The sequence below is a fragment of the Apus apus genome, chromosome 2 (assembly GCF_020740795.1).
Source record: "Apus apus isolate bApuApu2 chromosome 2, bApuApu2.pri.cur, whole genome shotgun sequence".
NCBI classification, from domain to species: domain Eukaryota; kingdom Metazoa; phylum Chordata; class Aves; order Apodiformes; family Apodidae; genus Apus; species Apus apus.
In genome coordinates, this window is record NC_067283.1 from 531,167 (window position 1) to 558,762 (window position 27,596).

Consider the following 27,596-nt stretch of genomic DNA (forward strand, 5'->3'; position numbering starts at 1 on the left):
TTCAGCAGGCACATTTCATGAGAAGCACCAGTTCCCTTGTATGAATCTTTCTCACTGTGAATTGGTTTTCCCACCAAATTCCAGCTGAACCCTTCAGGATGAGCAGTACAAACCTGCAGCTGCCTGCTTGAGCCAGGGGCTTTTCTTTCTGTGCTGAGGATGAGGACTCTGAGAGGCCACCTGCAGCACCTCCCTTTTCTTCAGGATAAAAGACTTAAAAGTCTGTTTTCATCCTGGCCCTGGAGCTATTTATTTGGTCTCCCTGTCCATGATCTGCAGCTCCAGCATTAGCATCCCTGCTAGTCCATAGGTGCAACCCCAAGAAAAAAAAAAAATCTGGGAGAGAATGGTGAGTGTGTGGGAGTAGGAGACAGGGATGAATTAAGACACCTTTTTGCTCTAGTTCTGTTTGCAGTGTGAGCAACTTCCATGTTCTTATCAAGGATGCAAATATAAAACTTGACCTTTATACTTTGCCATTGTAAATCTCATCAAAAGGAAGCTGGGCATCTTTTATTATTTAATGTAAAACTGAAATTAACAACACTTCTGAACCTTCCTCTTTTTTTTTAAAATACACATAGCTACAAGGAGATAGAAATAAAATCACATGTATGATACTCCAGGTATGGATCTTTTTAATTGAACTTCTGAATTGTTTTTTAAAATGTTATGATTTACTTACTGTGAGCTTTCTGGAGGCTTAATTCTTCACACACTAAATGCTCACATCTTTGATCAAAGATACTTTTATGAATCTGAAGCTTTTTAATTTATTAATGTGTTTCATCTTTGTGGGGTAGAGTTGGATTTTTTTTTCCTGTGACAGGCAGCCTGAAAGTGACATCAAAGTGCTGGAAGCAGCAGGGCAAGGGATGGGGAGTCACAGGCATCAAGTTAATTGGGTGCTTCAGAGTAACACAACACAGCTCCTTCATGGGCTCTACTCCCCTGCCCCCTTCTCTGTGGCATACTTGAAATTCCCATGTTTAGGCATTGGAGAGGAAGGGAGAAATGCTGATTTTATTTTTTTTTTCATCAGATAATGGAGGGTTTTTCAGACTTGATGCTCAGCAGAATTACAGGCAAGTTGTTCCAGCCTAGGTGATGGACTTCAGTAGTGTCTGGTTCTACTCTGAATAGGTGGTGTTTAATAAAGCCTTTTGTCCCTGGCCCTAAACCAGCTTCAGTTTTTGGCTGGCTTCTTTGTTTTCAGCTGGATCTATTCCCTAATCCATCTCTTTTTGAAGCTGAAATGGTTCTTCTGGCTGTGCAGTGTGAGCCCAGTGCAGAGGTGGGAAAAGGGAGTGGCCGAGCGAGGACCAAGGACGGTGATGCTTGAGGAAACCAGCTTTTTGCTACACCAAGCAGTGCTAAGAGCTAGAGAGAGAGCATTTAAAAGCAGAGCTGTGTTTGAGATGGATTCTGAAGCAGACTTGAGGGAAAATACTGGGGGAAGATGTTAATCTGTTAGAAAATCCCAGCGTCTGCTTCTTTCTCAGGTTGGGCTCACAGGAAGCATCACTGCACAGGATTCCTTCTCCTGTCAAATAAAAGAGGGTGATGACTTGCTAATGTCTTATTTCGTGCAACGTTATCTGCAGACATCTGGTGTCTGTGTATGCAGAGGTTAGAATGAGTCAGGACTGAAACCTGGGTGCTGCTCTGGCAGCCTGTGCTGCCTCCTGCCCCGCTCCCGAGTACAGTTGCTGGGGCATAAATCCAAAGCTAATGCAGGTCGGGGGCAAACCCCTATTTTAACTGTTGCATTATGGTTATTGTAAGTATTATAACAGTAATGTATTTTAACCACCAATGCAGGGAGGTGTGCAGTTCAGCAGGTCAGAATGTAATGCAAAGATGTGAGCAGGTGACTTGACACTGGCTGTTTACTTGGGTCCAGCCCCTCCGCACCCCTTTGCCTTCCCTGGAAAGGGAAAGACTGGAAGTTCCTCCCAGGGTTCAGTTCTTGGCAGGCCTCAGGCACATGTGGCGACTGCTTATTTGCCTTGTGGGGGTTTGGGTGGTTTTTTTGGTTTGTTTTTTTCTGAGAATTTGAGAGCTCTGGCTTGGGTGCTCAGCACAGAGACTGAAACTCTCTCTGGACTCAGTTCTTCCTTATAAGGCTGAGAGAGGAGCAGTTGGTGCAGCGTGGGGGGGAAACTGCACATCTGGGGCAGCTCAAGGGAACCAGCCAGGGTGAGAAGAGATGGGGAGGGGCTTCTGAGCACCAGGGCAGGTATTGAGTTAGGAGCTCACTGCTGACTGCCACCACGCAAGGGCTCGGGGTGCTTGGCAGAGCTCCTAACAGCAGGTTTAAAGCAAAACAAAAAAACCGCGTGATTTTCAAACGGTGCAATGTTTGCAACTCCTTATTGCAGGATATTTGCCTCGAAGTCAAAGGAATTTTATATTTTTAAAAAGACAAATTTCTAGAAAGAAATCCATGAAGGATGATCAGGGTTTAATCTAGGTACCTCATGTTCCAAGAGCCTGTTCATTAACTTGCTGGCAGATGAGAAGTAACCTAGGGAAGTGTTGCTCTCCCGTGTCCATACTTTCCCTAGCTGGACTTTCTCTCCAGCCAGCCTGTTTGTTGTTCTGCCATCTGAGACTGGGTCACAATAACACTTTGTCACTGTTCTCAGTGCAAACTGGGCTTTTAAGCAGCATCCCAGGCTGCTGCTCTCTCCATGGCAATTTGTCATTGATCCTGGTGTAGCCCAGTGAGTTTCTGCATGTGGCACCATGTTGAGCCATGGCGTGACAGCCCGTGGCTTTTCAGACACTTCTAAAAGCAAAACTCCACGTCTCTCTAATCTGGCTTTTGGCAAATCTCCTGGCTGCATTAGATGAACTGTTGCTTGTTGTGCAGAGTGCTACCTGACTGTTCATGTTTACTAATGACTTGCGCTTTTTTGCCCCTCTCCCCCTCCCCTTTCCCTCTCCTACTTCTTTTCCTCTCTTCTATTTTCTCCTCCTAGAAGCCTAGACTGTCTCCTAACACTGGGGCTGCCACTGACACAAGACCAGTGTACTTTTCTACCTGCCATTACACTTCTAAAATCTTCAGCATTTTACAGAGCTCTTGCTTTACATCCTTGGACTTTACGTGTAGAAGAAACCCAAGGGCAGCTGTGCTTGTCGGCCGATCAGCCCTTCTCCTCCTCCCTCTCTGCTCTGCAGTGCTTGTTGAAACCTTCCTTTGTGTAAGCACAAACGTGCATGATGGTTTTGAACTGCACTACTTCAGCACTCCCACCGATTTAAAAACCGTAACTACGGCTCCATTTTCAGTTCAACCACTTTTAAATTTAATTTCTATCCTTTTTTTTTTTTTCCATTTTTTCATGGATGCTGAATAACAGAAGGTTTGAGGTGCAATTGGAAAGTTGTGCTTTCCTAGTGGATGGGTCCACCATGACTGCAGCTCCCTTCCCTTCTCCCCGTGCTCACCACAGCCTTGTAGAATAATGCTGAGTTTTACCTGCCTTTATCCTTGCTGCTTTGAACCCTTCTCATGGGAGGTGTTTTATCTTTAATAATGTTGTCTTCTTCAAAACATTGGTTTTCACATCGTAGCACTTATTGTACAGGCTTGAGCTTAGGAAAAAAGCATGTTTCCTGAGGCACAGGCAGATTGTCTCTGGTTGGAGAGGGGTGTATTATGGGGTTCAAGCACTTGCCATCAACTGGGGCTATAAAGGAAAGAAGCCCCCCAGATTCCTGCCTGAGGAAGCTGCTTTGCTGCCTTGCTGCTTCCTGCAAGCCTGGGGAGCAAGAAAGAAAATTGCCTTTTTAAACTTCCCACCTTTAGCTTCACTTTGGCAATGGCAGCCTTGGATGAAATTTTTACCTGCCATGAAAAATAACTTGTCCCTTGAAAACCTGAGAGAAACAAAAGATCCAGGACAAAATTGTTAAATCTATACTGAAATAATTGGGACAGTTTCCAGCAACACCAAAAGGAATGGGCCTGTTTTAACCTTGAACGGAGCTCCAGCAAGTCAATTGCAATTCCTGCTGCCTCCCTAAAGCTGCAAAGGTTTCCAAACGCAGAAGTGTAAGTTACTGCCATTCAACAGATAAAATGTAAAAGAAGAAAATAATGTAGGGAGATAACTTAGTATTTTACCTGAGGCAAGCTCAGCTGGGGCTTTGGTAGGGGAGTGAATGTGTTGTTTGAGGACAGTTGTGTTGTGTTGCTGAAGGGACTTTGCCGACAACACCTGATAATTAAAGTACAGGATTTAGTTGAACCCAAAGCCAGTCTAAGGTTGCCAAAAGTTGCACGCTAAGACCTTCACTTGCCTAAAAAAGGTATTTTCTTGTTGTGAAGAGAGTAGCTTGCACCAAAACATTCCTAGGACCCTGCTAGTGCCCATCACTGCATTATGATACTGGTCTGCTAATGATTTCCTGGAAGAGGATCACACCTTGAAGGAATACTGCTGTTAGTGCCACCAGAAGGTTTTCTTTGAAGATCTCCCTGAAATCATAAACCAGCAAGTCTTGATTTTGTTTGTTTCTTTGTTTTTTTTCATCTCCCATGCTCCCTGCCCAGGGTGCCAGTGTCCAGAGCTGCTGCAATGGGTTGTCTGTAACCAGCCTGTTCAGTGATGTGCACCAGGACTGCAGCTTTTGTTCTCCCCCTTGGTGGCAGCTGATTGCTGTGCCCACCACTCAGAGCCTCGTTAGTAGCCAACATCCTTGTGGTGCCAATTTTAGAGCAAGTAGCCCCGTTGCCTTCTCTAAGGTAGATAGTTGTCATCTCTGAGAATGCCCCGTTGCCTGCAGGCACTGGGATGCCAGTGCTGGGCTCTTCCCATGCTGGTCCCATGTGCTGACCTGGCAGAGCCACCATGCAGCCTGTGAGACCAGATCCTGGCTCTGAGGTACAACAGGACAGAGCAATAATGGTGTGTGGGACTCAGGCTGTCATGGGTTGCCCTGTGCCTTCCTGGTTTTACTGGCAATAGTGCCACGTGGCTGCACGTAGCCAACAGCCTCCACCTTTGACAAGCCTCCCAGGCCTCACCAGCTTTTGGGGGTGGTGGAAAGCCCCGCTCACATGGGTCTGTGGGCCACCCAGGGCTGTTCCTCTAGCTGTTCTTCACATCAGGTCTCCTGCTCATTCCCAGCAAGAGGTGAGATGTGAGCAGGAGTGTGGGATGCAAGGAGAGGAGCTTGTCCTGGTTGTCATGAAGTGCTTTCCTCTTGGGGGATTTTTGGGTCTTACCATGAAGGGAGATTGTTGTGTTCTTGGTTTTATTCTTTAAGACCTCTTTGTAGCTTTTTTTTTTTTTTTTTTTTAATGGGGTTGATTTTGGAGCAAGGCAGCATCACAGGCAGTTTGGAAGCATTTTCACTTGGTTCCACAAGTCGTTCTCTCTCACCTTTTGCCTTAAGTGGGCTTAACTAGTGGTGCCCTAGAAATAGAGAATAATTCCAGAGAGAGATTTTCAGGCTGAGTAACAGAAGGTTTCAGATGAATAGAATATTAGACTTTCTTCCCCTCCCACAGATGCTTTATTTTTGTAGAAGTGCAATAATGCTTTCAAGGGCTGGCTGGAGGGGGTTTCTGGCACCTGTGGCAGTTGGCTGGGTGAGCTCTGCCCACCAGGTGGGCAGGGGAGCTGTGAGGATCTGCCTGGTGCAGGACCCCCTGCTTGGTGACACGGGCTGGACACCTGTCACCTGCCCAGGAACAGCCCTGTCCTGAGCAGGAGAAGGCAAAGACTGTGCCTGGAGACAAGGGCACCCCTGGGGTTCAGTCCCTGTCTCAGCTGCTAACATGACTCATTCATTCCATTTCACTACCACTCTTTTTTGTTCCCCACACCCTTTTTTAATGCCTGTTGATTTTTAATGTCATTAGGTTTACAAATGTGAATGTGAACTGTGGGTAGAGGAGAGCTGGTTGTTTCTGGGTGTGTGTGGTGGTCCTTCCTTGCAGGACTCATGCCAAAAGCTCTGCAGTGTCCACACTGGCATTTCCTGGGGCAGAACGGGAAGGGGCCCGTCCTGGGAGGCTGGATAGTTTGGTGAGGGGGAGGTAGGGGATGTTGGTGGGTCCATGCAGAGTGTTGAATCTTTTGTCACTCCCAGAAAATGTACATGTATCTTGCTGACAACTCGGAGCAGTAAATGAATGTGCAGGAGTTTGTGTTTCATTATCCAGATGTTGTTTTCAGAAAGCCAGGTAGCTACCAGATGTGTTCCTCTGTCTAAATCCCATGTTACCCATCCCTCTCTCCAGCCCTGGGAGATGATGTGAAATCTTTGCAGAACTTACTAGAACTTTCTTATGCTTACAAGCTTGTCTGTTATCACTTCTGACTTTTTTTTTCCTAATGATTCCAATGCTTTGTATGATGTGAAGCTGTGTATCACTGTTCAATAAATCACCTTAATAAACATCTCATACTAACCTCTCAGTAGTTGTACTGTGGTGAGAATCTTCTTGGGTTGTGCTGCTTGTTCATAGCCAATATTTGCAGATAGCTGCATGTGCTGGATTAACCTGTCATCTCTGAAAGAGAGAGAGGCTTAAACTGGAATAGTTTGCTGCCTGGGCAGATGTTTGAAAACGTATCTGTCAAAGGTTCAGTTTAGTTAACACACTGAAATGGAAATGATTTCAACCAGCCGTATGATTTTGTTAGTGGGGGGAGGAGGGTGGGCAGAAACAGAAGGAAATTGTCTTCCTACAGTGCTCAAGGAATAAAAACTGAACCTGGGGTGGGTGGGATGGATTCTTATTTCCATGTTGAACTTACAAGGTGTTTAAAATCTGCACATGTGAACTAGCTAGTGCAGCAGAGCTGGTGTTTGCAGCAGGGCACCTTTCTGGCTGAAGATGCCTCATTTTGTGCGGATTCACAGAAAAATGGCCTGTCTGTGGGGATGGTCATGTCCACTGAGCAGTATTTGAGTGTCTGGTGGCTGCAGTGGGGGCAGTTAGCTGCCACTTCACCTGAAGTCCAGCCTTGCTGTGTGTTTGGTAACTAATTCCCTTTTGCTGGTGAATAAGCTGCTAGTGCACAAAGTTAAAGCAAACCGAAAACCCCAGCAAAACCCCTAAAAAAGTCATTCCTTGTGTTTAGTATCTTGTAAACAGTGCACTTAAAGGTGTGCTTGTCTAATTAAAGCTCTTTTTCCCTCTTTCAACTGTGTGTACTTCCCATTTGGTGCAAGTTTTTATTTCCAGAGGCTTTTATACTTCGTGATCCTTGGGGAGAGCTCTGGAGGCTCCACAGAGCGGGGCTGCTCCACTGGCTGAAGGGACAGTCTGTGTTTCCTGTTGCTTCTGTCTAAAAAAAGCAGCAAACTGAATAATTCAGAAGGCTTGTTGGGTTCTTCTGATGAGCATGACTAAGAGGTTTGGGGGGTGTGTGTGTGTCTGATTAGTTTGGGGTGATTATTTTTAGGCCTCAGGTGGGCGGCTGGATGGAGCTGCTCTGGCAGCTGATGGGGCAGAGGTGGGGGATGTTTCCCCCTGTGCTCCCTGATTCCTGGTGAGGATCCTGGGGGGAGGCAGAGGCAGTGCCAGGGTGGGATGTCCTGCTTCCCCCTGGAGGATGGAGATTTGTGCTGTGCCCCTCATGGGCTCGGAGGAGCTGGTGCTCTCTCGACTCTAGGCCCTTGGTGGCTTTCTGTGGTGGCAAGGGAGTAGTAGAGTGGCAGTTGGCATAATCACAACTCCTGAGCAGCTCAGGAAGCTTAGAGAAACTTTCCAGATGCTGAAAACACTTACAGACCCTGGGAACACAAGAGGTGGGGGGGTAATTTTATGTTCAGCACAGCACTTTGCTTAGGAAACCCCAGGGCTCTGCAGAGCCCTCTCCATGCCCAGGGTTAAAGCAAGGTCTGCAGTTCTCACATGGCTGAGTGCCTGGCAGGGTGTCGTGCAGGGGACAGACAGATCACTGGGCAAGGTGACTCAGGAGCTCACCAGGGCACGGATCTGTCACTTCAATGTGTGTTTTATTAAGGCAGCACCTCTGGTTTAATGTGGGATGCTTGGGTTCCTATGAACCGGAAAGGTGCACCGTGAGCTGCTCTAACAATGGTTCTTTAGCTATGCAAAATGTCCTGCAGCAGCTGGGCATGAAAATAGGGCAGGTCTGGGCTGAAATGGCTGCATTTCAGAGCTTTCAGTCCTCCAGTCTCTCTTGCTCCCCCGCATCTCTGATGGTCCCATCTCGTGTGCAAGTGATTGGGGTGTGTATTGACCACAGAGAAGGAGCTTGCTCCAAAAGGCAGTCACTTCTGCTACCAAATTTCTAAATCCTTCTTTCTGGTAAGACTTTGGGTGTTTCTGTGAATGTTCAGTTCAGAATGCTGCTTTCATCTGCACCTTGAAGTGACTGGATGGGTCTGAGATACCTCGAGAATAACTTATTGAAGAGCTGTGACTTTGGAAGATTGAATAGGGGAAAGGTATTAGTGTGGGGGAGGAAGAGCAAACTGCTACTAACACAACCTTTTTTTGCAGATTAAATTTTAGTGGAAAGAAGCCTAATTGTTCAGTGTACTTCTGAGGCTTCTTGTGTTTTGCTGAGGATTTCATAAAACCAGGCAGGACCTCTGAGCTCTGCCTTCATTTCTGCAGCACATGGTGGTCCTCAGCGAGGCAGTTCCATGCCAGACCTATCACTTTTTTGCCATAAATACCTAATTTGGATTGCTTTCATCATCTGAAGGTTTAAAATGATCTTATTTTCTTGGGATAAGTTCCGTATAGTTCCTACCAGAAATGTTAATTTTATTAAACACAAACAAACACACTAAAAAAAAAAAACCCAACCCAAAGAAGAAAACACCCAAACACTTCCTTATTTCTATGTTAAATTCAATGAACTTCAAACAAACAAAATGTTGACCCTTTTTCTTCCAGTGTGGGTAGTTGTAGACTGATAGCTCATCTCTCCTGTCTTTGTTTAGAGGGTTTCTGAATGTTCTTGACAACAGGCAGCTCCAAGTCAGTCCCTGAGCCCTTTGTGAGGCAGTGACAGGCAAATTGTTTTGATTCCAGGATCGTTTCTGAATCCCAGGGCCCAGAACTACATCAGAATTTGCATCCTTGCTCATACATATTTGTAACAAAAACCAGGCCACTTCTGAAGATGCATAAACAACCTCTTTAGAAGATTCTGGATGTGCAGGAGCACAGTTTTTATTTTGTATATTCTTGCTTCTTTGATTTTTTTTTTTAATCTCCACATAAGTGTTGTTATTTCCTGGCACAACAGGCCTCTAATTAGTGTTCCACTCAACTTTGTGACCTTCCCAAATGCAATAGTAAGGGGATGAATGGCTCCTGCTGGCCATGAGGACTGTAGGCTGGGAAGTCATAGGATGAAGGTCAAGGATGAAATACAGCTTTTGAGCAAGAAGGAGCTGGGTGGTGGTCACTTCATCATAGATATAGTATCCACATTATCTGAGACATCTGCTGTGTCTGATGTGTGTTGGGTAACAGGAGCCTTCTGATGAGAGGGTTTATCATAGAATCCTGGAATGGTTTGGGTTGGAAGGGACCTTAAAGATCATCTAGACCCACCCACGTCATGGGCAGGGACACCTCCCAGCAGCCCAGGCTGCTCCAAGCCCCATCCAACCTGCCCTTCAACACTGCCAGGGATGGGGCAGCCACAGCTTCCCTGGGCAACCTGGGCCAGGGTCTCCCCACCCTCACAAACCAGTTGGTACCAGCTACTGGGAATGTATTGAAAGCTCTAGTGATGACTCCAAGTAAAAAAAGGGACCGTTTTATTAAAAGAAAATCCTGTTGCCATGGCCATGTCTCTCTTAAGTGGTATTTTCCCAGCAAGCTGCTGCTTCTGCTTTTCACTTCTGAACTTTGAAGGTGGAATGTATCCTGACTTGCCTCGTGGAACAGAAAATAAAAAAGCTTATCAGGAAGCAGTACATATGTATGAAGGCTGGTAACAGCTTTATGGGGAGGCTTAGTGAGATTGGAAGACTGTTAGTACAAAACCTTTAGTTTCTCTAGTGTGTTTAAGAGTCATTCCAGCAAGCATCTGACAGCTGGATGAATTCATTTGTTTCTTACAAAGCCTGAATTTCCTGAGCAAGTAGCTGTTACTTAAAATATTCAACCCACGTGCTTTTCAGCTTCTATGCTGAATTTAGTATCTCATTAATGCATTTAAAGCAGCTGATGTGTGGAGGTGTGCTCTAGAAGTGTTGAAGGAGTTTTGGGACTAATACCTAATAGAAAATGTGAACTTTTTTTTTCCTGTTTGTACTTCAGGTTCGCCAGCCTTTACCCAAAGTCGACCTGACTGCCGCTTCTCAGAACTCTGCTTACCAGGCTGAGGTCTGTCCACATCATCCTGTAAATGGCTGGGCATGGAAACAGCCTTTTTAAAGCAGAGTGGTTAAAAGAGTTTTTGAAGCAGGCAGGAGGAGTTACTTGCTGCAAAAAAGATGGATCTCTTCTTCTGCCTGCTTTATCATCCAGAGAGAGAGAATGTTTTTAGCCTACAATCGCACTGCCCACTTTCCCTCTAAATTCCCTGTCTCTCTGGGCTGAACTGCAGGTTAAAAAGATGGTTTCTTCTTTTTCCTCCCTCTTTATTGCCTCAGACAACGTTCTGGTTCTTTTCTTGTTATTCAGACAGCTTATAGCACAATTTTTTGCAGCGACCCTTTAGGTTACTCAATTTCTGTGCCAGAGAGACTTGTCAAGGGAAAATAAAACCAAACAGTAGCACTGTAAAGCACACCTCAGGGTGAAACTTAAGGACTTTTGGCAAGGGCTTGTAGTGATGGGATGAGGGGAAATGGATTAAAACTGGAAGAGGGGAGATTTAGGTGAGAAATTGGGAAGAAATTCTGTGCTGTGAGGGTGGGGAGACCCTGGCCCAGGTTGCCCAGGGAAGCTGTGGCTGCCCCATCCCTGGCAGTGTTGAAGGGCAGGTTGGATGGGGCTTGGAGCAGTCTGGGCTGGTGGGAGGTGTCCCTGCCCATGGCAGGGGTGGGACTGGGTGGGCTTTAAGGTCCCTTCCTGTCACGAGCTCTTAAGGCCTCTCTGAGAGAGGGTTGTGGATTGAAGGAGAAGGAGGGAGGAGGTGAGCCCGGAAGGAAAGTTAGAGAGTGTGTCTGGGGCTGTGTGTGTGTTCCCCCTTCCGTAGCCTGGAGCTCTTGGGATGAGGCTTCTTTTCCAGCTGGCAGGGCTCGGCAGCAGGTCCGTAGTGGGGCAGCTTCCTGGTAACAGGGGTGACCCCCCAGCAGCAGGCAGGCTGGGCAGGCTCCAACCCCGAGGCAGAGCAGCAGGCACCTACAGCAGGATCCTGAAATCCATGGTTTGGGGGGGCAGCCCCTCGTGGCTTGGCAGCGGTTTGGTTTCCCTGGCAACCGGCAGCAAAATGAGACTGGGGGGGCTGCGGGAAGGCCCCGGTGCTCCAGGGGTCAGAACCCCGGCCCGCTCCCTGCTCAGGCTCAGGCTGGCTCCCCGGGGCAGGCAGGCAGGGTCCTGCACCAGGCTCTGCAGCAGGGGGGTGTCCCACGCAGGAATGTCCGAGCAGGCCTCGGTCCCACCTGCGGAACTCGCCACCTTTTTATACCCCCGTGACCCCCTGTCCCATCAGTGTCGCTGTCCAGAGCCAGCCGGCATCCAAGAGTCCCGGGTTAGGGCGGTAACTAGCAGGGCAGTGCATAACGTGTTGCCCGTCCTTCCTGCCTTGTGCCACATCTGTTGTTCTGCTGTCGTTTGTCCTTGGGCAGCAGGGCTGGTTTTGGTCCCTTAGCTGGGTATGATCAGGAGAAGCCTTTGCTGGCTTCAAAGGCATTTTGTTTAGACTGATGTGGGGAAGAAGAAGAACCGTTTCCCACACTTCCAAACCAAACCGTTCCATGATTATGATTAAATTCTTTGTTATCAACTTTTCACTGGATCAGGTTAATTATTTAGCTTAACAAGAAGAGTTTCTCTTTCCTCATAGATCAGTTAGTTAAGTATTTGCCTTTGAGTTAGCACCGTGGCCAAGCCCCAGGGCTAAGCTGCTGAGCCAAGAGCAAAAAGCCAATAGGAACAGAACCCTTGGGTCGTGGCGGGTCTGGAGGCACAGGCAGGAGGTGGCCAGGAGCTCCCTGGGCACTGGAGGGGAAGGTGGGTGTGTGAGACACGGCACTGCTCCAGGCTGCTGTCCTCACCTCTCCCTGTTCTCACCCCTTCTTCCTGTCCTAAACCTGGGGCTTCTGTTGGTAAAAACAACTGATTGAATAGGGGTTTATCCAGCTTACAAAACATGCAGCAGGAGTTGTGTGCTGGGCTCTCAGGGTGGCTTTGAGAGGTCGTGTGACATGTGCTAAATAGGAAAGTCAGGAAACTTCCCTAATCCAGGCTCTAGTTGTAGCTCACTCAGAGGCCTTAGCTCTTTAATCTTCTTCCATTTCAGTCCCATTGCTGAAAATAGGGTAAGGCTGATTATATTGTGCATTTTATCTTTTATAGCTATGCTGCATCTGTTAGTATCACAGCATCCTCATTTCAGCCCTGCTGACTAGTACCAAGGGTAATCTTGGATTAATCTGACCTTTTCTGGAAAAAGAAAATCTTGTGGTTACGAAACATATCTGGGCACAGGGGCTGAGACAGAGGAGATCTTTGGTAGTGCTCATGAGTGTCTTCTAAATGGCTGAGTAAAGGGAAATGCAGCTTAGATGCTTAGCAAGCTGGTTGGTTACTAGTGTTTCCTTGTTAAACCCATGAAACTACTTTCTATTCAAATGTTTTTCAACAAATGCACTTAGTCTTGCATTAGCAATTCACAGAAAAATAAAGAAATTAGAAATGGGCTCATCAGTAAACCCCCTTTTTGCTGCTGTTTTGGGATAATTTCAGCAGCTTATTGCCAGTTCCAACCCATAACATGCCAAATCTACCTGCAGTGAACTCTGTGTTTCTAAAATGCTTGGTCATTTGTCTGGTGTAGCATAAAAGTTACCTGAATTATTGATGAATGAGTACCAGAAAAGCAAAGCTGTGCAGCTTTCCAGAGTTACAAAACGAGGCATGAGGGACACTCAAGATCCTGATGTCCTCTCCTGGCTCAGAGAGCTCTGCCTGGTCCCATCTGAATGGGTCCCTCCTCCCTTTGGGTAACACTGCAGAGGAGGCTCATGGCCCTGTTTTTGGAGGCTGTGGATGCAAAGTGTCACATTTGGTGAGTGTTAAAGTGTATATCCTGGGCTGTTTCACCTGCACTGTGACCAGCAGGGCCAGGGAGGGGATTGTCCCCTCTGCTTCTGAGACCCCCCTGTAGGTCTGGTCCAGGTCTGGGGTCCCCAGCACAGGAAGGACATGGAGCTGTTGGAGAGAGGCCAGAAGAGGCCACAGAGATGATGGGAGGGCTGGAGCAGCTCTGCTCTGGAGCCAGGCTGGGAGAGTTGGGGTGTTCAGCCTGGAGAAGAGAAGGCTCCAGGGAGACCTGAGAGCAGCTTCCAGTGCCTGAAGGGGCTCCAGGAAAGCTGGGGAGGGACTTGGGACAAGGGCAGGGAGGGATGGGAGCAGGGAAAATGGATTAAAACTGGAAGAGTTGGTTTTACTTAGGTGAGACACTGGAAAGGATTTCTGTGCTGTGAGGGTGGTGAGATCCTGTGTTGAAGGGCAGGTTGGATGGGGCTTGGAGGTGGGAGGTGTCCCTGCCCATGCAGAGGTGTTGGAACCTGACGATATTTAAGGTCCTTTCCAATCCAAACCCATCTGGCAGTCTATGACCTTTCAATTCTAGGTTTCAGCTGCTCTCCCTGTTCCCCTTTCCCCTGAGCAGCACTGTGCTGCATCTCCTGTCCTTCATGCCATGTGACAAAAGCTCGCTTTGATGTGTCAGGGTTGGTCCTTCCTCCCTGGAAGCTGCTCTTTGCTGCTGCCCCGCAGAAGGCAGGCTCATGGTGCCTCCAGCACGGAGCTGCTGTGGTGCTGGAACAGGGGCTGCTCCCATCAGTCCTGCACTTCGTTTTTGCAGCAGGGAATGGCAAAATCAGCTGCTTCTTGGAGATGACTGGGTAGAAATTGAAATTTCTGAACAGGCATCTGGCTGTTTGCATTTAATCAATGCCTGTTGAACTGTGCAAGATTAACAGCTCCCCTCAGAGTGATCATACAGCTCTGGGGCTGGAGGTATTTCTGGAGACAATGGATGCTGTAGGCAGCTGTGAAATGAGAAGTGACTTAGCAAGGCACAGGAGTGCCAGGAGACTCTGGGAGGTGAACAAAACACCATTCAGCCCCAAAAAGAAATTATCTGGAAGGGAGGCTTAATTTTGTTTTGTCATGTAACTGATTTTGTTATTCAGCCTTCTTCCTTGTAACTAGAGCTCGCTGTATTTGCCCTGTCTGCTCTGAAGAAGATTGTGTGCAGTTCTCTGTGACAAGTCAGCTTTTTGTGCCCTCGGGTTGGTCTGGCTTCCTGAAAAACCAAGGAGTCTGGCTGGACTTGCTGTCTCTCCCTGCTCTAGCTGATCTGCTGGGGATTTAGCATGTTACAGGGTTGGTGGTTTCCTCAGAGATGTCTCCAGGACTAAACAAGGGCATTTTATTCTTCTGGAGTCCCTGTTTCTGTGCAGATTGAAACTTGAAATGTTAAGTGGCTACTTCCCAGATTCAAGAGGAAAATGCTTGGGTGGTTAATGGTGATGCCACATGGGGAGTCAGTGGGAAGACTGGGAGGGGAACTCTGCTTTCCTGAGCCAGGCATTCGAGTTGTGGCTCCCCAGGCAGGAGCTGGCAGGGCTCAGGCCCCGGGCTGTGGCTGCACTGAAAGCTGCCCTGGCTCTCCTCAGCAACCCGTGAGGGCTGCAGGAACTGCTCCCCGGGAGTGGGATTTGGCAGAGGAGAAGGGTTAGAGGTGTCTGGGTTCTTGATATGGTGCCACCTCTCCTGCCTTAAATCAGTACACAGCTTTTTGTGCTTTAAAATCTCTTTCCTTGGTGCCAGTTGAAGGTGTGCTGCTGGGTATGAAGTCCAGGGGTGTTTCTGGTGGCAGACAGCAAGCTTCTCATCTCCAGTACGTGCAGATAACACAAACTGGGCTATTCAGTTTAGTCCAGGGTGTCTGTGAGAACATGGTGTCTGTGTCTGAGAACAGGAACTTCTGCTGGTTATTTACTGATGTGTGGCTATAAAACAGGATTCTGGTTGATTTTCAACCTTCTGGTGTCACACTGTCACCATTCCCAGCTCAGATGGACCACATCCTGCTCGCTGCCACTGCTCCAGCTGAAGTCGGGGCTCACAGCACAGAGACAACCCACGTACAAACACAGGGAATCTTCAATTGCATTTTAAAGCAAATATTGTTGAAGGGGAAGAGCACCAGACACTGGAGACCAGAATGACTTGTTAAATAGATTGACCATGGGATGTTGTTGATGGGATGAACCTTTCTTGGGTTAAGGTGAGAGAGTCTTTGGAGCCAAACCCTGTGCAAAAGATAGAGGTGCTGGTTCTTGAGACCACCTTGGCACTCTTGTCCTTTTAGGTTATGTCCTTCAAACTGGCCTGGCTCAGTAGGTTAGAGCTGATCACTTGTTGAGCCATTTCTGCTCTGAATATGTATGTGTTCTACAAACCACAGGCTGTGCTTAGATGGAAAACTATATGATGTTGTGGGGGTTTGCAGACTAATTGAGTAGACAATCTTAAACATCATGGGGAGGATCTGAAAGACTTCTTTCCATTTGCTGTTTAACCACAGAAAAATACAGATCCCTCCAGATACACATTTTAAGGAGACATACTGTCACAGGGATGCAGTTAACACGCAGGCAAGCACCTCACTCATTTTCATGGGATACTTCTGTTTGCAGTGTATTTAGTGTGAATTGCAGTGGTGACAGAAGGCAGGTTTTCAAATGCAATTAAGTTAATACAACCTGGTCTGTTTGATACAACCCAGAATTACTCCATGTGCTGTTATAGCCCAAAATTACATGATTAATAACTTGACCCAGCCTGTCCGTTCTAATCCTTGTTTATGAAGGTCATCAATCCTGCTGGGAAACTAAGGCACAAATTGTATTTTGAAAAGGCTGGTTGGGATTTTCTGGGGATGAAATACAAAGTCAAGTGTTGGGGTCACGCTCTGGGGGTCTGCAGTGCTGAGCCCAGTGCTGTGTCTCTGCTCACAGGGTGTTCCACAGGGCTGCACACTGGGATGTCCCCAGACTGTCCTCTGCCACCTTTACTCTTGGTGATTGGGACACTGAAGGTGTTTATTAATCAACTTGAAATATGTCTGTTTAATTAGTAACACTACAAAGGGGAGCAGGAAGCTGACAAAGTGTTCTTGGGTAACCAAACCCAGCTCCCAACTAGTGTAGGTAGAGGGCTGTTTTTTTTAACAAACACCTTGAAAAAGGTGAGTTTTCCTGGCTCTGCTCATGGCTGTTTCACTGCTGCCGCTCCTTGATGGTTACTTAGAAAGTTTCTTCTAAATTCCATACAAGAAAATACAGTGGGAATGATAAAAGCAGTTATTCTGTGCAAATATTGGTTTGAAGTTGAGGACTTAGGCTGGAGAGTTGGGTGGGGAGAAACTTGATGAAATTCAACAAGGGCAAGTGCAGAGTCTTACATCTGGGACAGAACCACCCCATGTACCAGGACAGGTTGAGGGCTGAGCTCCTGGAGAGCAGGGTAGGAGAAAGAGACCTGGAGGTCCTGGTGGACAGGAGGATGACCATGAGCCAGCCATGTGCCCTTGTGGCCAAGAAGGCCAATGGATCCTGGGGTGGGTTAGAAAGGGGGTGGTTGGTAGGTCAAGGGAGGTTCTCCTCCCCCTCTGTTCTGCCTTGGTGAGGCCACTTCTGGAATGTTGTGTCCAGTTCTGGGCCTCTCAGTTCAGGAAGGACAGGGAACTGCTTGAAAGAGCCCAGGGCAGAGCCACAGAGATGCTGGAGGGAGTGGAACATCTCCCTGATGAGGAAAGGCTGAGGGAGCTGGGGCTCTTGAGCTTGGAGGAGACTGAGGGGCGACCTCATCAGTGGTTACAGACACGTTCAGGGCAGTGTCAGGAGGGCAGAGCCAGGCTTTGTTCAGTGATGTCCAGGGACAGGACAAGGGGCAGTGGGTGCAAACTGGAGCACAGGAGGTTCCACGTGAATATCAGAAAAACCTTTTTGCTGTGAGAGTGCCAGAGCCCTGGGACAGGCTGCCCAGAGAGGCTGTGGAGTCTCCTTCCCTGGAGACATTCAAACCCGCCTGGATCCTGTGTGATGTGCTCTGGGTGATCCTGCTCTGGCAGGGGGGTTGGACTGGGTGATCTTTCAGGGTCCCTTCCAGCCCCTGAGATTCTGTGATTCTGTGATTCTCTGAAGTGCTTCCACTTCCCCAGCAGTTACCCCAGCAAACTCACAGAGAAGAATCTGTTCCCTTTCCTTCTTGTTTTCTGAGCTAAACCATTTAAACTCTTTATCATTTCTTCATGATATTCAATAATGTTTTAATGTTGTTGTTCATCTTCTAGTCCCAAGTTCTCTATTGTTTATCCCAGGGTGCTGATTAGAGTCTCAGGTTTGTTTTGCTGGAGAAATCTTTGCTGTGGTCTCATGGGGCATTAGTGTCCCCTGTTCTCTAACAGACACCCCTCACCTGGGAGACTCCTGCCTTCTCTTGGCTCTTTGCCTCATACCATTTGGTCTTCTTGCGTTTCTCTAGGAGGCTTAGCCTGGTTTCCCTGTGGACTCCCTGTTCATGGCACAAATCCTGCAAGTTCATTGTTTTAGTCCCTTGCTCGACCTTGAATTTCATTATGTCAAACATTGTCTCCTGTCCACCATTCTGGTACTCAAAATCACTCAGTTTTTCCTGGATGGCATCATAAAAGACACTCACAAAATTGTTTTGGTTAGAAAAACCCTTTAGATCGTGGAGTCCACCCATTCCCTCAGCCCTGCCAAGGCCACCCCTGCCCCATGTCCCTCAGCACCATCTCCAGGGCTTGGAAACCCCTCCAGGGATGGGGACTCCCCCCCTGCCCTGGGCAGCCTGGGCCAGGCCCTGACAACCCTTACCAGGAGGGAATTGTTCCCCAGATCCAACCTCAACCTCCCCTGGCACAACTTGAGGCTGGTTCCTCTTGTCCCATCCCTTGTTCCTGGGGAGCAGAGCCCGACCCCCCTGGCTCCAACCTCCTCTCAGGCAGCTGCAGAGCCAGCAGGTCTCCCCTCAGCCTCCTTTGCTCCAGGCTGGACACCCCCAGCTCCCTCAGCTGCTCCTGCTCAGACTGGTGCTCCAGCCCCTTCCCCAGCTCCACTGATCTTTTAACACCATTTGCTGACTTTATATTTTTATTTCATTTCATCAGAACCTTTTCCAATTTCTGAGATTCAGAATAAAAACGTTAAGCCTGAGTTATTCTGGTTTCTTGATCTTCTGACTCTAGTAACTATGTCCCTCCAGCAAGATAATTCCCCTTTTGCCATTGCCTTGCCCCTTGTCACTTAGCCACTTCTTTATTTACCTTTGTGTCATTTCCTTGTGTCTCCAGTTTCCATAACATTTCCCCTGGCTGCAGATAAAAATACTTTGCTTTCAGCTAACCCAAGTCTTTCATGCTTTGTCTAGAAAATCTGTGATGTTCCATCTCCTGTATTAACACTCTCCTGTTTTTCACTGATACAAACAGCTTGGCTTTCAAAATGTCACTCCCGTGAAAACAGTTTGGCAAGATTTTAGGGAGTGATCAGTCCCAGTCTTACAACCCGAATGACTGACTCTGCTTAAAAAATGAAAGAGAATTCGGCATGTGTGTGGTTAGTGCTTGATGTTTCAGATAGTTTAATGCAATATGGTATTGTACTAAAGCCATCTCAGATGCACCATGAATGGAAACCACAGAACCATTAAAAGATCCAAACTAGAGTTGCCCAGTTCAGCAGCAGAGAGTTGAGGAAGGTTAGATTTTCCTGGCCAGACCTTCAGTTGAAAGGCAACCTAAATAAGCTGATCAAGGCTTTCAGCTCCCAGGTGTGGGGCTTGTGTTGCTTATAGAGGAGCTGGTCTTAGAGTTTGCATCAGTTGGTGTCCCTTTTATTCCTTAGGCTGTTCCTTAAAGTGATTTGCTTGGAAGTTAACCTTGAAGACATCCTGCTGTTGAAGGCACGATTGCAGAAATATTTAAATTACTGTTTGCTCTTCAGGATTGTGGGCAGCTGGAGGTTGCAGGAGCATGTGGCATCATCCTTGTTGTAGACTTGGGCAGTTTACCTGGGATCTCTTAGAAAATGTAGTGAGAAAGGTCTTGAGTCTCACAAATTTAATTCTGAAGGACAGAGGATTTGATGAAGTTTAGAATCTGAGCACACTGTAGCTGATTGGTGACTGAAAGGGTCTGTCATGACTTCTGAAAAAGCCAAAGAATACACAGGAAAGACAAAGCTCACCCAAAGTGTTCCCATTACATTAATTTTTACCCCTTTCTGCATTCTGACAGTTTTCACTTGATCCTTTGAGCTGGGCAGTTCAGTCAGGTTTTCAGAAGGGCTGCCAGTGTCTTTCCTGTGTGGAGGGGCAAGGCCTTCCTGTCCCTGCTGCTGCTGCTGCTGCTGTGCAGGGGCTGCACCAGGTTCCATGGATCTATCCTGGCTGAGACTTGGGCTGCTCTTCTCTCTAGGTAGCACCTACAGTCCTGCAAAGGTGGCTTCATAAACATGATTCAGCCCTAAATTTCAGTGAAGGGAGCACAGTGATCCAGGACAAGATGTCTGGAAACAGGCTGGGAGAGTTGGGGTGTTGAGCCTGGAGAAGAGAAGGCTCCAGGGAGACCTGAGAGCACCTTCCAGTGCCTGAAGGGGCTCCAGGAAAGCTGGGGAGGGGCTTGGGACAAGGGCAGGGAGGGATGGGAGCAGGGGGAAGGGTTTCCAGCTGGCAGAGGGAGCTGGAGATGAGATGTGAGGGAGAAATTCTGGGCTGTGAGGGTGGGGAGAGCCTGGCCCAGGTTGCCCAGGGAAGCTGTGGCTGCCCCATCCTTGGCAGTGTTGAAGGGCAGGTTGGATGGGGCTTGGAGCAGCCTGGGCTGGTGGGAGGTGTCCCTGCCCATGCAGGGGGGTTGGAACCTGATGACCTTTAAGGTCCCTTCCAACCCAAACCCATCTGGGAGTCTGTGACCTTTGAATTGGTGCTGCTTCAAGCCAAACCTCCAAAAACACTCCTTGGGAGATCTGAATTTGCTTCCCCAAGTACATGCTTGGCAGTCACCCTCTCCCTACCTGTAGGCACCACTTTTTTACAGCTCCAGGGGTGCTGGTTGTCAGTGGCAGGGACTTTGCCCCTTTGCAGCCCTCGGGAGCAGGAGATGCCCCCTGCAGCCGTGGGGCCGTGGCCTTGCCCAGCTGTGTTTCAAGGTCAGAGTGTCTGTGCACTGTTGTATTTTTCCTCAGATGAAACCAAAGCAGGAGCCCTGTCTGTCCTGCCTGCAGAGCTGCCTGCAGAGCCCTCACTGCATCCTCCCTGCAGCTCCATGAGCCGTGGAGGTCTCCAGACAACCCTGGAGATGTCCAGTCCACTTAGTGTCAAGCAGGCAGGAGGATCAGCAGTTCTGCTGGAGCCATGTGCCCCAGACCCAACTGTGAAATACATCTAGGTGAGAAAATTCAATATCAGAGCAGAGACCCAAGTCACCATTTGGTTGTTTTCTTTCCATCCTGGGTCTGTGGTGGGTTGGTAGGAGCTCCTGTGCAAATCCCAGATCCAGCAGCTTTTCCTTCCTGGTGAGCTCTTGGTTGTCTTCAGTCTTCAGGGGCTTGTCCACATGAATGAAGGCACCTTACTGGGTAGTTTTACAGAGAGATGATTGTATTGACAAGGTTTGTTTAGCACCACAAAACACCAAAACCTCCTTAGTGGGCGACTTAAAAACTCCTGGAAAACTGTCTCTTTACAGGGCTGTAAATTATGATTTCCAAAGAGAAGTAATTTTTCTCCTTCCCTAAGCAGAACCTTCCTGAATAAATAGGAACAGAACTGTAGATTTTTCTAGTCTTATGTAAATGGCTTCATGCTTTGATGTCCCTCATGTCATTAGTTTGACACTAGCTGGAATTAATGGCCATAAAACTATTACCAACGTGGCAGATAAATTTCTCCTGACTGCTTCTGATTCCTCGTGTGAGCTCCCTGCTCGGCCGTGGGATTTTAAAAGCAGAAAGTAGGTCACCATGATGTGTGTGAACATAGGCTGAGAAACAGGCTATAATCTCAGCATTAAACAAACATGACTGTGATGCTGAGGGGGAATGTTCTATTTTAAGCACTTATTTACATTTTCAAGATCTCGTTCTGCAGAAGCAGCACATGGGGAGTTCTGTGTGCAGGCCCCCACAGCGGGGCTGGGGAAGCAGGAGAAGAGAGATATTTATATATGTGTGTGCATCTATAAATAAGTATTGCTGTGTTTCAGGAGTGACAATGTATATTGTCACTTCTGAATGGTTCTTCTGCATCTCATACAAAGCAGGCAGGGAAAGAGTGAAAGTGCCAAAATATGTAGGTCAAAAGAAACAAGGCATTTTGAGTCCAAGCAGCAGGCAAACACCAAGGGCTCCAAGGGTGGAATTGCTGATACCAGGTGGCTGGATGTGAAGAGGGATTAAATTAACGTTTCTGCAGAGTTCCTGGCCCTGTGCATATTTGTATTAGTCCCCCAAGTGGCTCCCTCCCTCTGGGCAGCTTGTTTTGGGGATCAGTGTTGGCTTATGATCTAAAACTGTCTGAAATAAATTGTTGGGATTTTTTTGAGTTAAGAAAAGGGTTAATGAGTGAGCTGGTGCTGCCTGAATTGCTGTTCTACTTAGGAGAGCTGAGGGGAGGGAAGAGGAGAAGATAAGGAGGAAAGCAAGAAGAATGTGTTAGAGCTGGTTATTTTTAGGCAAGCAAAGGTACAAACAGCAGGGAGAGAAGGATAGTGACCTGAAATTCATCTTGGCAGTCAGGGATCTCATGGGTTAAACCTGTTGGGAAGATGAAGTGCTGAAAAATGAATGAAGGGAAATGATTTGTATGTGTAGGCAAGACATGGGTGGGCTGTAACTAACATGGCTGTGACAGGATGTGTCACCCTCTCTAATGGGTCTGGAAAAAAGGAGGAAACAATAATGGAAGCTGGAACTTACAGCTCAAGAGATTTTAAAACTACAGAGATAAAGGCACATGATGATTCACCTGTGCTCAAGTGCTTGAGTCAGAAAGAAGGGGCTTCTGGTTTGTTAGAAGAGCAGGTTGAAAGAAAACTATTAAATAGAGATGGAGGAGCAAGTGATGCAGAGAAGTCTGCAATGTTGAGACCTTTGTCTCATGTTTTTCGATTATTACTGGATTTGGTAAGTAGAATCATAGAACAACAGAATGGTGAAGGTTGGAAGGGACCTTAAAAGATCATCAGGTTCCAACCTCCCTGCCATGAGCAGGGACACCTCCCACCAGACCAGGCTGCACAAGCCTCATCCAACCTGCCCTTGAACACCTCCAGGGATGGGGCAGCCACAGCTTCTCTGGGCAACCTGGGCCAGTGCCTTCCTACCTTCATGGGGAAGAATTTCTTCCTGGTGTCTAACCTAAATCTCCCCTCTTTCAGTTTGTAGTATTGTTCAAGAGGGTTGTGGCAGAGGCCTCCATAGAGAGTCCTGATGCACACAGAGGACTCTGGACCCATGGATGGGGAAGAAGGTTCCAGGTATGGCAGAGGGCAAGCACCAATCCTGGGCTAGAGATGTGAAGCATTGCTCATTTGCAACATAATTTAAATCAATGAAAAGGTACTAGAACAAGTGATAAGCTGAGAAGTGATAAAGTGGAGTCACTGTGCTCTGGAAAGTCTTTCAAGCTGCTTTTGTTGGATGAAGGTGGCAGACCAGGTGTAGGCAGGATGGGGTGCAGTGGGCAAGGATGTTTCTTTAGCATGGCCCCAGTTTCCTAATTTGCTTTTTTGAAGTTTTGAGAAGAGACAGCCAGTTCTGTGCCCTCCTCAGCTGGAGAAATAGCTCTTGAAAAGTACTTTTTAGTGGGTCACTTCCAAGAGTTGGCTGGACCCTTCCTGTGTGGTGGTACATGGACCTTGTGTGTGTTTCTCTTTGTAAATACTGACTTTCAGAAGAAGACACTTGGATATCGTGATCATTCCATAGGGACTGTAAGTGCTTTTATTTATTTTTGCTTCCTTTTCTGGCCCTGCTTGCGTTGGAAGGAAGAACTGAGCAGAAAAGCACTGGGAGGTTGTCAGGAGCAGAGCTGGGGCCTGTGACAGATCTCAACTGCAGTGCAGCTCAGAGCAGAGAAGCTGTGGCCATGCAGCAGAGCTGTGTGCCAGGAGGTGGAGGCGGTTATTCTGCTCCAGTTGCTGTTGATGAGGACTTGGCTGGGTAGCTCTGCCCAGGGTCTGTCAAGCAGGCAAATGGGAGACAGTCTGGGACACAGGGAATGGGAGTTGTTTAGCTGACCCATGAAGAGACATCTCAAATAGAAGACATTTGTCATGAACAGACATGACATGGTTAGTCTGGCTGGGATGGGCCTGGGATAAGAAGAAGTCTTATGCTATCTTATGTTTTTAAAGATAAATAAGCCCTTTTGTGTCCAGCTGGAGAGAAATTTGCAGGCTCATTTTTCAGGCTAGTTTGGGTCAATGTGATCTGGTCTCTCTGCAGAAGGATTAAGCTTAGAGAAGGTTGGAGCTCCTCAAGATGAGTTACCACCAGATAATCACCAGATGGTATTGAAGGGATATTTTCTTTCAGAATTTTACTGCCTTTTTATACCTTAGCTTTTTTTTTTTTTTTCTTTTATATCCACTCTCTGGATTTTGGGTTTCCTGGGGATGGGGGGCACTGTGCTTTGGAAGTCCTTCTGGCAGAGTGACAGAAGGTCCTCTCATACCTGCTGTTCTGTGTTTGTGGTGTCCTCAACCCTCTTTAGCTGGAAGCCTCATCCAGGCAGCTGACATTCCCAGCAGGAATCAGGGACATGAGAATAAAGCTGCTTGTGGAGAGCAATTAGAGCTGAAGGTGGGAGGTGTGTTTGCTTGGCAGCTCTGGATCTTGCTTTCAGTTTATCATGAAGCAGCCACTGCTGAAGCATCATCTCTTTAGGAAGAATAAGTAAGAAAAAAAAATCCACACAATAAGAAAAAAGCTTCAAAATAAGATGTAGCAATTGCATCTTTTTGTTTGGTTGGTTGGTTTTGGGTTTTTTTTCTTTTGTTTTTGTTTTGTTTTGTTCCTTCCAGACTGGTTTTGGTTTTTGGTTGTTTGGCCTTTTTTTTTTTTTTTTTCAAGGCAAAATGTGAGCCCTGTGCTGAACTTTGAAGTTCCTGACTTTGTGTCTTTCCAGTCTGGAGATACTGGCTCTGACAGTTGGACACACAGAGCTTTTTTAGCCTTCTGACAGCACGGGATTTCAGCAGAAGAGCAAGAAGATGTGTCTCATTGTCAGCACCCTCTGAGCTGCCCTGTTGTTTCTTGAGGACCTGTGATACATTCCTGATATTCCTTTTTCCCATCTAATTCAGTGATGGATTTTAATTTGCTTCTCATTGCAGCAAATTAAAAGTGTTTTCTCAGCCAGACTTGGTTGCAGCTCTATCTCTGGGGAGTTAAGCCCTGATCCTCTGCAAGGCCAAGAATCATCTTCTCCAAAAGCAGCATCTGAAGTGCCTGGGAAGGCACGGGAAGCTGGAAGGCACCTCTGGCATGTACAACCCCCCTGCTCCAAGGGGAACACCAGAGGAGGCTGCTGGGTCTCTCCGCAGCTGGGATTTGAGTTACCTCTGAGGATGGAGACTCCCCAGCCTCTCTGGGCAGCCTGTCCAAGGTTCAGTTTCCCTCAGATTTGTATGTAATTAAAAAAACAAACAAAAACCAGGTGTAAATGGAGCTGCCTGTATTTCAGTTTGACAAGAGGAAAGTCCCTGGGCAGAAGGTAACTGGGTTGATGGCTCTGGGCTGGGTAAAGTCTTCTCCACCAAACCAACTCAAAATCTCATGTTGACTATAAAAAATGGCATGTTTACCCAACCCTTGCCTTCAAACAATACTTGTTGGAGTTCCTTTGAAAGGCAGCAGTATGTCATACCCTGCAGAGGTGGTGGGGACTTGCATTTCATAGACTCACAGAATCACTGAGGTTGGAAAATACCTCTAAGATCAAGTCCGACCATCAGCCCAACCCCACCATAACCACTAAACCGTGTCTCTCAGCACCACATCTACGTGTGTCCTGAACACCTCCAGGGATGGTGGCTCTACCACTGCCCTGGGCATCCTGTCCAGGGCTTGACCACTCTTCCTTTGAGATTGCTGAGAACTTATTGCAGGGCACAGTTTGTTCTGCTGGCTGGTGACACTGCCAGGCTGAGGTGGTGATTTCAGCCAGGCCAACCTGACATCCCTTCAGGATACTGAAGCCGCCGTGATCGGGGCAAATTAGCTTTGAGATCAGCTGCAGGAATGAAGCTCTTAAGCTTCTCTGTTTCTGTTGGCTTGCCTCGGTGCTGGCAGGGACACCTCACGGCTGCAGACCTGCTAATTTTGAAGATACTTAATCTCTAGCTGGAGGTCTGGTCAGTGACCTATCAAGATTAGCATCTCCTGCAGCAAAAAGCCTTTCTGGTGGTAATCCTCTTCCACGAGTGCTCCTTGCTGGAAGTTCACTGAGCGACGTCCTGCGTGTCAGTGGCTACAGGCTGGGTCTTTCTTCTGGAGATCTCCACCTTGGGAGCTTCCATGCTGTAGGTTTCCAGCAGTGCTGTTTTGGATGGATTAGCTTCTGGGCTGGCTTATGGGGCCATGCTGATCTTTGCAGAGCAGACGATGAAACAAACAGATCAACCCTGTCAGCAGCCCCGCTAAACGTTTCACGCTCTGTCGCCGGAACCTGCCCTGGGATCTGTTCAGGGAAGGTGCTACTTGCATGGGATCCATATTTTTCCTTTCAGAAGCAAGTTTGCTTTGTAAGTACATTGCTAATGGTATTTTTCTCTTTAAGCAGGACTCTGAGCTGTAATCCCACAGTGGTTTATATTATCAGCAGTCCTAACCGGATTGGCAGCTATCACCAGGCTCTAATACTTGCTAAAATTACTTTGCAGGTTTGTGGGATCTGTCAAATGGACATTTTGTGTTGAGGATTTTACCTTCTGATATGGATTAATAGGCACCCTCAGGGTTGATCATCATAAGAGTCTGGCTAGTCTTTGTTTGCTTTTATGGCTCTTACTTGTAGGGCACACACAGAGTGGGTGTGAGGAGGGTCTGTAGAACTGGGTTTGGAACTGAAAAATCCTCTTTCCTACAGTTTCTGAGATCATGTTTCTTGTGTCCCACCAACCTTGCTTGAATAAGGAGGAACGTGAGTAGTGGGTCAGGTTGGGAAAATGTTGTATGAAAAATATGCAAGTCTTTGGTTTATATTTCTAATGACTGGGCAGAGATAATTCCCAGCTGCTATTGAGTTATCTGGCTTTGGGGCTTTGACTAGAACTAAGGTTTGCAAGTACCAAATAGTTCTGTTACACTGATACAGTGGTTTAGTTTAATCTGATGTCTCTTATAAATGTTTCCCTTTACACTTCTTCTCTGCTGCCCTACTGGGCTGCTCACTCGTTCTCCAGCAGGGTGTGTGGCTGAGGCAGGTTCCCCTCCTCTGACTTAAAGGCACAAATACAACCTGTCTACTAAAAATAATAAAGGGAGGTTTTACTTCTGGTTTCCCTGTTGTGATCCCAATTTTACATTCTTCCCCTGTGAGATCTGTTAGTGAGAGCAACGTGCCAGTGTTATTTGTGGCCTGTCATAGATTTATGACAGGATCAGAGTTCAACCAGTGTGTGCTCTGGTCAGACTTAGCGTGGGTCCAACCTAGAAATCAGTTAAAATCATCTTGGAGAAAGATCATGTCAGATTTTTAGCTGCTCCCAGGCCTCTTCCTTACACTCAGAAGGACATTGGCAGTCTCCTGCTTTTTTTTTTTTGCATTGAAGGGAGTTGTACAGACAGATGAATGACAGGTTCCCTTTCAGAAGAATTTACAGTGAGTATAATTAAATCCCTTGCTGTTCTGCGCCGCAAATAATCTTAAATAATAATGTCTCTTGACACATGTAGTGACATGTTGTCTGTGAAGTGCTTTGCAAATCTAAACAGTCGTGGTCTGCCTTAATAAAATATTTCCTGCTTAAATTATCAGCCCTGAAGCTCCAGCCAGTGTTGCCTGGGCTGACTCTCCTGCTCAAGACGAGGCGGTTGTTGCCTTCACGTGTCTCCGTTCCTCTTGCTCCTTGCCCACGGTTCTGCCCCATCCTTTGCACAGAGGAGGCAGAGGGGTCCTGCAGCTCTGCCTGGGCAGCTGCTGGATCCTCTCTGCTGAACTCAACCATGTGAAATGTCTCACTTGGCAGGAGAACAGCTAAAAGCCACTGGCAGAAAAGCAGCATCTGCTTGCCAAGTCAGCACGGCTTTGGGGTGCTTGGAGCATCTGCAGGGGTGTAGCATGAGAGGCAGAATAACTCTGCTGATGGCCAGAAATTAAATTAATTCCAAAGCAGTGCTTCAGTCCTTTCCCTTGGTGGTGTTTT

The 27,596-nt window shown here is 47.4% G+C and overlaps 1 protein-coding gene across 7 annotated transcripts in view; it reads left to right on the forward strand.

The window, feature by feature from the left end:
- MAP4 (microtubule associated protein 4) overlaps nucleotides 1–27,596 on the forward strand; it is a 159,193-nt gene that overhangs the window by 65,479 nt on the left and 66,118 nt on the right. The gene's annotated exons all lie outside the window — the stretch shown is intronic.